Genomic DNA, 8,628 nt, shown 5'->3' with positions numbered 1-8,628 from the left:
TGCTTCACTTGCCCTGGGGGAGGCATCAGGTCTCCCTATCGGGTGACATGTATGTAACCTCACAGGGGATGGGTGTGTGTGTGTGTGTGTGTGTGTGTGTGTGTGTGTGTGTGTGTGTGTGTGTGTGTTATTACCTGTGACCCCTGGGGTCCAGGGCGTCACACTTCCATGGGGGGCAGCACAAATGCAATAGAAAGAAGACGAGAAAGAGGCGTGTAAGACAATAGGGATCACCAAGATACAGTACAATCTATTTTATTAATCAACAAGAACAAAGAACAGTGGAAAAACCAATTAAAACAGAAAACTCTGAGTGTGTCCTGGATAAAAAAAAGTGTGTATTTCACAACATAGCATATGTGAATATTTCACTTTAGAAGGGAGATAATATTTGGTTCAAAATTAATATTTGGTGCATAATATGAAATGTAAATAAATTAGTTTCCAGCTAGCTCAACATTTGTGAAAAAATTTAGTTCATAAAAAATAAAAAGTGTTTGGCGCTTAATATAATACGATATACAGTATGTGAGCAATTTGGATTACAAGTAGTGTTCTGTGCGTATTCATTTAATTGGTGGATCCACTGAGTAGTGGGACAATGGGTGTGGTAGTTTCTGATAGAAACTTGTGCATAGCTTCTGATGCAAGAGCATCGGAAGCGATATGCTAATGACCCTCTGCTGCGAGCGTCAGCCGAGGGTCATGCGACTGTGATGTGATCTTGCGATCGCATCACAGGTGCGGAGAAGAGTGAGTGAGCACTTTCTCGCCATCTCCGCTGCTGCCTGTCTCTGCATACATCCTTCTGCGGTCGGATGACATCCGAGTGCAGTGTGATGTTTCACATGCTCCCATAAACTTGTATGGGGGTGTGTGAGCCGAGACTCGCTGCCAAACGCAGCATGCTGCAATTCATTTCTCAGGCCGACATGACATGAGAAATCAATCGCAGATGGACACTGCCCCATAGTTTTGCACTGGTGCGAATGCAGTCCGATGTTTTATCGGATTGCAGTGGTCTGTGCAAAACGCAAGTGGAACCGAGGCCTTATCTATAACTTCATGCTTTTATTTGTATGGTGCGGCATAATAATTTGATAATCTGTATATGTGATAATTATTTGTGCCTCATTTCCTTGTCTGCAGACAACTTTAGCATGACTTCGGAATGTCTGACTGAAGGCCTTATCATTCACCCAACACCCCCTACCCACCAGGGTTCTTATCTAAAATAAACACAAAACACTGCGTGACATTGGATATAAAGGCCACAGCAGCCCCATTTATTAATAACAAAACATAAGCCATATAACATTACACATCTTCATTGAAGAACACCCGAAAAAGATGGGGGGGGGTAACTGAAGGTTGACCAAATTGTTCCTTGCAACATCAGCCCACCTCCTGACCCTCAGCCACAACACACCGACTCGAGAGCCCTGGCCAGATGTTGCCCACACCATGTCCCGCTGAGACTCAACCCAGCAAGGACCTGTTTCACCAAACAATTGCACCGCTAGAGGTAACCCGCTCCGGCACTGGGTTCCGTCCTCTCCTCTGTGCAAACCCCCACCTTCAGACACCCCCCTCCTTTCCTCCGCTGCGACAAATTACGATCTTCCTCCTCTTCGTCGATGTTGAATCCATCATCAGGGCGGGCGGGCACAATTCCAGTCACCGTCCAGGTAAGAATGCCCTCCCACCCTTTGACCTGACCTATATACAACCCCCAACAGCACCACCCCCTGACCAATCAACTGACCCCTAGTCCTAACTGCCCCTTAGTTCCACCCCCAGATTTCCCGCTCAAACTACATCCTACATTAACCCCTTACTGACCCTATGGCCTGGCATCCCTCCTAGTCATGCTGCCCTCCCTTGAGCCCCTTTGGGGCAGCAGTCCGGGCTATTCCTTGACTCCGGAATGTCTGACTGAAGGCCTTATCATTCACCCAACACCCCCTACCCACCAGAGTTCTTATCTAAAATAAACACAAAACACTGCGTGACATTGGATATAAAGGCCACAGCAGCCCCATTTATTAATAACAAAACATAAGCCATATAACATTACACATCTTCATTGAAGAACACCCGAAAAAGGAGGGGGGGGTAACTGAAGGTTGACCAAACTGTTCCTTGCAACATCAGCCCACCTCCTGACCCTCATCCGCAACACACCGACTCGAGAGCCCTGGCCAGATGTTGCCCACACCATGTCCCGCTGAGACTCAACCCAGCAAGGACCAGTTTCACCAAACAATTGCACCGCTAGAGGTAACCCGCTCCGGCACTGGGTTCCGTCCTCTCCTCTGTGCAAACCCCCACCTTCAGACACCCCCCTCCTTTCCGCCACCGTGAGTGCGCATGACCCCTTGTGCGCGCGAGAGTCCTCCCACAACACCAAAGCCTTCTCGACCCCTTCCATAAGCCCTAAGGCCCAGATATCATTCCCCACCGAATTTAAATGGACCCCGTCCCGCCGCAACAAGTTGGCGGACGCCGATTCCAACTCCGGGTGCCGAACCGAGACACCCCCGACCCGAGATACAAAACGCCCAATCTCACGACTAACTTTGCTACGCGCTCTGTTAACAGCCTCCACCGACCTGGCACGCTGCCATGCCCGCCGCGCTACAATATCAGACCACACGATCACTAGACCCGGGTGGGATGACAGGAGCCGCAGGCAGTCGCACTTTATGTCCTGGATCAGGTCCCTGGACGCCCGAAGACTCAAGTCATTCCCACCCGCGTGTAGCACTACCACGTCCGGGGGTCTATCCAATTCTGCATGGTGGCGCCAGGTAGGCAAAACTTCACTCCACAGCATAGCCCTGACGCCGATCCATCGCACTATCGCCTTTTCCCTGGGGACCCCCAGCTGACGGCCATTCGGTCTTACTCCGCACCCCAGTAATCCTACGAGACAAAAAGTGACAACATGGGGGGGGGGGGGGGACATGGGGAAGAAAGTGGGTAATGAGGACCCAGCAAATACCGCCTCAACCCCCCACACAACATTACAACAAGGTTGGCCGCACGTAGGATCTATACCTAGCCGATTCCCAGCATCCAATCATACGGACAGCCTGCGCGCCCAGGCCCCAACAAGCTGCCTGAGTCGCAGCCCCAATCCGAAAGGAATGAGACGCGAACTCAGCCTCGTTGAGACCGCAACACTGCAGGCACCTCCGAAAGATGCAGACAAACTGGTAACTGGACAAGGCTGACCCATCTTGATGATACAAAAGGGACCCAGGGCGGGTTCCCCTCACCTCTAAAAATGACAAAACCTGTTTGACGGGGCACTCCGCTAGGCTAGGTACACCCCACAGTTCCACCACACGACCTCTGCCCAGCTGATCCGTCTTTGACCGTCTCAAGCAACACCGTACCACATCCACACCACATGCCACGTCCTCCAACAACAAACCTCCGTGACTCCTCACATTCCTACTCACCAGTTCACTGATCCTAAACGCACCAAAAAAGGCCAAAACGAAAGCGGTCCCGAACAAACGGCATTCATACTCTGAAAAGCACACACGGGCAAAACTGACAACAAATTGCCCAGCAACTCAAAAGACACCGGGCGCCTAAGGTCTCGGCACGCCCTTGCCCTACGGTAGCCCTTCAACGCCTGACGCACCATGAAATCCTTAGTGACGTCCTTCCAACCCAGTAACCTAAAAAAGAAAGCCATGCCAGCCAGCCTGCCAGCAACCGCCGACCATGACAGGCCTTCTTCCTTCGCTCTACCAATCATTAATAAAACTAAATAAACCCTGTCATCTTCATGTACATCACCTCCAACCTCAGCAACCAAGTCGAGCCAATGATCCCACGCCGCAGTATAGCTGCGCCACGTACTGGGTGCCACCGATTGTTTGATCAAATCCCAGGCCGGCTGCAAACCAGGTCCCACAACCAGACGGGCCACATGGTCTCCTGCTGCTCCGCGTCCGGCGCCAGCATTTGAAAACCGTCCCACTGGAAGCGAGATAAAGCATCAGCCACGGAATTGAGAACACCCGGCACATGCACCGCACAAACCCACAAATTCAGCTCCAGACACTTCAACACCAAATGCCGCAAGAGATCCACCACCGGAGGGGAATCAGCTGTCAACTTGTTAACACACTGAACGACCCCCAGGTTGTCACACATAAAACGCACCTTTCTGTCTCTCAGATCCTGCCCGCAAACCTCTATGGCCACGACAATGGGAAAAAGTTCCAACAAGGCCAAATTCCTGGTCAAACCGGAAACCCGCCAAGATTCGGGCCACCTGCCGACACACCATCTCCCCCCAAAATATGCCCCGAAGCCATTGGACCCCGCCGCATCCGTATAAAGGACCAACTCATCATTGGACACCACCTCACGAAGGCACAATGACCGTCCATTATACAATTGTAAAAAACGGGACCACACTCGCAAGTCCGCCTTGTGTTCCACCTTTAAACGTACAAAATGCAAAGGGTGCGACACACCGGCGGTGGCTTGAGCCAAATGACGGGAAAAAAAAACTCTTCCCATCAGCAAAATCCGACAAGCAAAATTCAACTTGCCTAAGAGGGACTGCAATTCCTGTAAACGAATTTTCTTGGCTTCCAGGGCCCTATGTACACAACACCTCAAATCCGTCAGCTTGTCCTCCGGCAAGCGGCACTCCATGGCAATGGTATCTAACTCAATTCCGAGAAATTTCAAAACCGTAACCGGACCCTCCTTCTCAGGTGCCAATGGAACACCAAAACGGCGAGCAACCTGCTCCACTGTCCGAAGCAAAAGGGAACACTGCGGAGATCCAGCAGGCCCCATACACAAAAAGTCGTCCAAATAGTGCAACACTGAATCCAGGCCCGCCTCCTCCTTAATCACCCATTCCAAAAAACAACTAAACTTTTCAAAATAGGAACATGAAATTGAGCAGCCCATAGGCAAACAATCCACATAAAACTTGTCCTCCCACCAACACCCAAACAGGTGAAAACTGTCCGGGTGCACCGGTAACAGACGGAAGGCGGCCTCCACATCCGTTTTTGCTAAAAGCGAGCCACGACCCAGCTTCCTCAGCCATTCCACCGCCTTATCAAAACGAACATACGATACCGAAACCAGTTCCGGATCAATACCGTCGTTCACCGACCTGCCAGTAGGATATGACAAATGGTGAATCAGCCGAAACTTGTTAGGTTCCTATTTTGGGACCAATCCAAACGGGGACACCACCAAGTCAGGCAATGGAGGGGCATCAAAAGGCCCCGCCATCCGTCCTAATGCCACCTCCTTCTGTAACTTATCTGCAACAATCTCACCATGTAGGCGAGTCGACTGTAAATTTTTTAAACAAATCTCTCCCGTCTTAACAACTGACGGTATCTTGAAACCAAAACTAAAACCTTCGCTCAACAATTCCGTCGTCACCCGATCCGGGTATCTACTTAGAAACGGCGCCATCCGATCTACCCTCACTGGGGTCCTCCCTTTTTGACGAAGACTCTGCGGCCTTCCCTTTTCCCTTCCTGAAGCACTTGAGATAACTGTGAGCGCCGCCACAGCCCGAACATTCATGCTTAAATCTGCAGGAGGACCCAAAACGGCAGTCCTTCTCATTGAACTGCCAGCAAACACCCTTTTTGGGCCCCGGCGAGGCCCCAAATGATCCCCCGCCGGAGCCGCCTGGAAAGGACTGCGATGCCGACTTCGGCGCAGCCATCAGCCGCATCCAAAGGCTAATTTCCTTGTGGTCCCACCGTAAACTAGGTCTGACCGCTTTCCTCTGGCGAAACTGCTCATCATATCGCAGCCAAGCAGTCCCCCCATAAGTCCTGTATGCTTCGCATATCGAATCCAGATAACAAAAAAGTGCCGAGCAGTTGTCCGGGGCTTTCTCCCCCACAACACTGGGCAGTATCACAAACGCCTGTAACCAGTTCTGAAAAGTGCGAGGAATAAGGCGATAACGCCGCCGCTCTTCCTCGTCCTTTTTGCTCTCATCCGGTTTAACCCGATCGAGGTTAAACTTCTCCACAGGGAGCAACGAGAATATCTCAACATATTCATCCTTCCATATTTTCTCCCTGACCTCTTGCTTTAAATGAGCCCCCAACGGCCCATCAAAGCAAACATACACCTCCCCTCTCGCCTTGTCATCTAAATGCACTACATCCACCGCAGCAGCGGCTGCGGCAGCGGGAGCCACCACCACCGGCTCCTTAACAACATTTCCGCTGGTCGCTGCACTGGTTGCGGTGACCCCGGCCTCCTGAACCGGCGCGCCAGCCGCTCCCTGCCACACCATGCTAGGGCCCCCCGCGGGGGCAAATAAACCCCTAATCAAACGCAGCAGCTCGGATGCCACACTGCCTTCACCCGGCACCAGATTCACACCAGGCCCCCCCCACCAGGGCCACCGGGCACAATGCTTATACCACCAGCACCGCCATCTAAACCCTGCATACCACTCATACCACCAGACTCACCACCAACAGCCAAACCAGTCATGCTAGAAATAGGGAAAACCATGGTCTTACCAGGCTGACTCCGAGAAGTCCCCTAAACAGCCGTCACGTGTCCTCCGCGACGCACTCTGGCCGGTCCGTTGTCGCCAGTGATGTCATCCTCTGCGACGTCGTCCTCCACGATGTCGTCTTCCTCACTGGACCCTGGACCAGGGAGCCCGCCGTCCGGCAGGCTCGACCTGTAGCCCGGTCCGCCCCGAGAAACCTCTGCATGCGCTGCGGTGTGGTGCTGCGCTCCGTCAGCTGATCCTTCCCCGATAATCCTGCCGGAGGCCTGCCCGACGACAGCCCCGCGTGAAATCACTGATCCCGCCGTCATCTGCCTGCTGTCCTCTGTCCTGTCTCTGCGCCGTCCCGATCCAGGCCGCCGACTTGGCCCCCTTGCTGTCACTGGAGCCCTATGCTCCGGCATAGGCTCCGCCCCCAAGTGCACCGGAGAGTCCCTTCCCCCTCTCCGTGCTCCGTGCTGTGCTGCAGGGTCCCCTGCTGATGAGTCGCGGTCATGTGACAGGGCCGCCGCCCCACGTGTCCGCGGCGCCGCCCCACGTGACCGCGCCGGGTCAGTGGAGCAGGACGGGCCAAGGGAGCAGGACGGGTTTGAAGGGAGCGCCGGGTCCGGTGAGCGCGCCGCGTCACGTGATCGCGCCGGACCACGTGAGCACGCCGGGCCTGGTGACCGCGCCGGGTCAGGTGACCGTGCCGGGTCAGGCGGCCGCGACGCGCGCGTCACCAAAGCGCGCCGAGATCCGGAAACAGGAGGGGGGCCGGCCATGTCCCTCACTGCCCCGCTGCCTTGCTGCCTGCGGCCCAACTTCCGGCCCAGGCCCCGCGATGTCCTGACCTCCAGATCCACCGCCGCCGCCGTCGTGGGTCCTCCGCTGGGGCTCCGTCTCCGCTGCCGGCTTCTCGGGGTCATCTCTGGGCTGAGGCGCTGCGGAGGCCGCGATCTTCGCTGCCGCTTCGGAGGCAGGGGGGTCCCATCTTCCACGCCGTCTCCTTCCCTGGACCACCGCTGCAGCTGCTCCGTCATCCATCGCTGGCCACGCTGCTCCGCCATCTTCTGCATATGTGCTAAGAAGCTCTCCATCTTCAGGCTCCAACGATTCCAGTCACCATCCAGGTAAGAATGCCCTCCCACCCTTTGACCTGACCTATATACAACCCCCAACAGCACCACCCCCTGACCAATCAACTGACCCCTAGTCCTAACTGCCCCTTAGTTCCACCCCCAGATTTCCCGCTCAAACTACATCCTATATTAACCCCTTACTGACCCTATGGCCTGGCATCCCTCCTAGTCATGCTGCCCTCCCTTGAGCCCCTTTGGGGCAGCAGTCCCGGCTATTCCTATATCATTGCTGACGTAATATTATAACATTACTGGATATGTTAGCTCCAAATAAGTAGTGGTTGTCTAGGTCCACATAATCATAGTATAGACCACTATATGGACCAGTTAACAGCATGCAGGGAGAAAATAGTGAGTTTCTGATATCGGTGCCCTGCTGTTTAGCAATGATTATTAGCCTCTATGAACAGCGCACACGCTGGAATCTGTTACTGTTTTTCAGAGTGCCCTAAAGACCGGCGCACCTGGTACTTCTGGTTTACATGGAACCACTTTGCATGGTCCTAGTTTCCCTAAGCCAATTATGGGAATCTTTAGCCAGGTGCACCCTCAGCACTTCCGGTTGCTAGCCTCCCCAGCATGCATGGTAATTTGATAATTTAGTAATTTCAGATTAAACTATTTAAGATGAAACCTTTGGTAAAACTCTGAATCTCCATACCTGAGAAAGACACTATTTGTGACGAAACACATGGGTGGTGCTTGTGAGTATATGCCTCCACTCTGCTATCTCAGCTTTAGGGCATTCAGGTTTCATGTTAATATTGTATTGATATGTTTAGGTGTATGTTTTGCTTGCTGATCCAGGTACCCTGGCCTTTGGTTTTATATAATGTTTTATGCCAATATCTGAGTGATGTGTGGCTAACCCATTTAGTATTGTCCAAGTATTGTACTTTGATGTACATTGATACTGCTAAAATGAAACACACGTGCATTAACCAAACAGGGTCATCAAAGATGGCT

The sequence above is a fragment of the Anomaloglossus baeobatrachus genome, chromosome 1 (assembly GCF_048569485.1).
Source record: "Anomaloglossus baeobatrachus isolate aAnoBae1 chromosome 1, aAnoBae1.hap1, whole genome shotgun sequence".
NCBI classification, from domain to species: Eukaryota; Metazoa; Chordata; class Amphibia; order Anura; family Aromobatidae; genus Anomaloglossus; species Anomaloglossus baeobatrachus.
This window is presented reverse-complemented; position numbering follows the sequence as displayed.